General features: G+C 31.3%; 1 non-coding gene across 1 annotated transcript; it reads right to left on the bottom strand.

Annotated features, from left to right (window-relative positions):
- Window positions 1–2,248: 2,248 nt before the first annotated feature.
- On the bottom strand, window positions 2,249–2,352 carry LOC127742820 (small nucleolar RNA R71). The gene has a single exon (XR_008004211.1). It is a non-coding gene; the product is annotated as a small nucleolar RNA R71 (small nucleolar RNA).
- Between the last annotated feature and the right edge of the window lie 369 nt (window positions 2,353–2,721).

Below are 2,721 nucleotides of genomic sequence, written 5' to 3'. Positions count from 1 at the left end.
GGTGACCACACATAGTTGTAAACCATGGTATTGGCATCATGTTTTTGGCGCCATTGCCAGGGAAAGAAAAAGCAATGAATTTTACAAAATGCAATAACATATGAATCACAATTTCGTCCACCAAGTTTTTGGCGCCGTTGCCGGGGATTGTTCGAGTATGGACAACTGACGGTTCATCTTGTTGCTCAGATTAGGTAATTTTCTTTTCAAAAATCTTTTTCGAAATTTTTCTTTTCCTTTTTTGTTTTTCCAACTTTGTTTTCGAAAAAATTAATAAAAATCCAAAAAATTTAATAAAATCATAAAATTCAAAAATATTTTGTGTTTCTTGTTTGAGTCTTGAGTCAATTTTTAAGTTTGGTGTCAATTGCATGTTTTAAAAATTTTACTTGCATTTTTCGAAAATTCCATGCATTCATAGTGTTCTTCATGATCTTCAAGTTGTTCTTGACAAAGTCTTCTTGTTTGATCTTGATGTTTTCTTGCTTTGTGTTGTTTGTTGTTTTTCATATGAATTTTTCATTTGTTAGAGTCCATGCATTAAAGATTTCTAAGATTCGTGTCTTGCATGTTTTCTTTGCATAAAAAATTTTTCAAAAATATGTTCTTGATGTTCATCATGATCTTCAAAGTGTTCTTGGTGTTCATCTTGACATTCATAGTGTTCTTGCATGTATTAAGTGTTTTGATCCAAAATTTTCATGTTTTGGGTCATGTTTGTGTTTTTCTCTCTCATAGTTAAAAATTCAAAAATCAAAAAATATCTTTTCCTTGTTTTTCTCATAATTTTCGAAAATTTGAGTTGACTTAATCAAAAATTTTCAAAATTAGTTGTTTCTTACAAGTCAAGTCAAATTTTCAAAAATTTAAAAATCTTATCTTTTCAAAATCTTTTTCAAAAATCATATCTTTTCCAATTTTTCCTCTTTTTCGAAAAAGTCAAAAAATTCTTTTTCAATTTGTTTTCAAAATCTTTTCCTTATCTTTATATCATATTTTGGAAATTATGCTAACAATTAATGTGACTGATTCAAAAATTTGAAGTTTGTTACTTTCTTGTTAAGAAAGGTTCAATCTTTAAATTCTAGAATCTTATCTTTTAGTTTCTTGTTAATTAAGTAATTAATTTTAATTTTAAAAATTAAATCTTTTTCAAAATATCTTTTTCTTAAAAATCTTATCTTCTTATCTTATCTTCTTATCTTTTTATCTTATCTTTTTCAAATTTTGATTTCAAAATATCTTATCTAACTTATCTTCTTATCTTTTCAAATTTGATTTTAATATCTTTTTCAACTAACTCTTTGACTTTTTGTTTGTTTCCTATCTTTTTCAAAACCAACTAACTACCTATCCCTCTCTAATTTTCGAAAATATCTCATCTCTTTTTCAAAAATTAACTACTTTTCCCTCTCTAATTTTCGAAAATATCTCATCACTTTTTCAAAAAAAACTCTTTTTGTTTTAAATTTTAATTTTAATCTTATCTTATCTTTAATTTTCAAAAATACTAACCTCTTTTTCAAAATTATTTTCGAAATTCTCCCTCTCTTTTCTTATTCTATTTAATTATTTATTTACTAACACTTTTCTTCACCTCTTTTCATCTAAAAATCCGAACCTATTCTTCTTCACTCTTCTCCCCTTTCTTCTTCTACTAACGTAAAGGAATCTCTATACTGTGACATAGAGGATTCCTCTTCTTTTTCTTGTTTTCTTCTCTTTCATATGAGCAGGAACAAGGAAAAGTGATCCTGAACCTGATAGGACTCTGAAAAGGAAATTAAGAGAAACTAAATTACAACAATCCAGAAACAACCTTTCAGAAATTTTCGAACAAGAGAAGGAGATGGCAGCCGAACCCAACAACAATAATGCAAGGAGAATGCTTGGTGACTTCACAAAACCAACGTCCAAATTTGATGGAAGAAGCATCTCCATTCCTGCCATTGGAGCCAATAATTTTCAGCTTAAGCCTCAACTAGTTGCTTTAATGCAACAGAACTGCAAGTTTTATGGACTTCCATCTGAAGATCCTTACCAGTTTTTAACTGAGTTCTTGCAGATCTGTGAGACTGTAAAGACGAATGGAGTTGATCCTGAAGTCTACAGACTCATGCTTTTCCCTTTTACTGTAAGAGACAGAGTTAGAATATGGTTGGATTCACAACCTAAAGACAGCCTGGACACCTGGGAGAAGCTGGTCACGGCCTTCTTGGATAAATTCTTTCCTCCTCAAAAGCTGAGCAAGCTTAGAGTGGATGTTCAGACCTTCAAACAAAAAGATGGTGAATCCCTCTATGAAGCTTGGGAAAGATACAAGCAGTTGACCAAAAGGTGTCCATCTAACATGTTTTCAGAATGGACCATATTAGATATATTCTATTATGGTCTATCTGAATTTTCAAAAATGTCAGTGGACCATTCTGCAGGTGGATCTATTCACCTAAAGAAAACACCTGCAGAAGCTCAAGAACTTATTGACATGGTTGCAAATAACCAGTTCATGTACACTTCTGAGAGGAACTCTGTGAGTAATGGGACGCCTCAGAGGAAGGGAGTTCTTGAAATTGATGCTCTGAATGCCATATTGGCTCAGAACAAAGTGTTGACTCAGCAAGTCAACATAATCTCTCAAAGTCTGAATGGATGGCAAAATGCATCAACAGCACTAAAGAGGCATCTTCTGAAGAAGAAGCTTATGATCCTGAGAACCCTGCA

Source organism: Arachis duranensis, chromosome 1 (genome assembly GCF_000817695.3).
Source record: "Arachis duranensis cultivar V14167 chromosome 1, aradu.V14167.gnm2.J7QH, whole genome shotgun sequence".
Classification (NCBI taxonomy): domain Eukaryota; kingdom Viridiplantae; phylum Streptophyta; class Magnoliopsida; order Fabales; family Fabaceae; genus Arachis; species Arachis duranensis.
The sequence above is the reverse complement of the archived record's forward strand: the minus strand, read 5'-3'. Positions and strand labels throughout refer to the sequence as shown.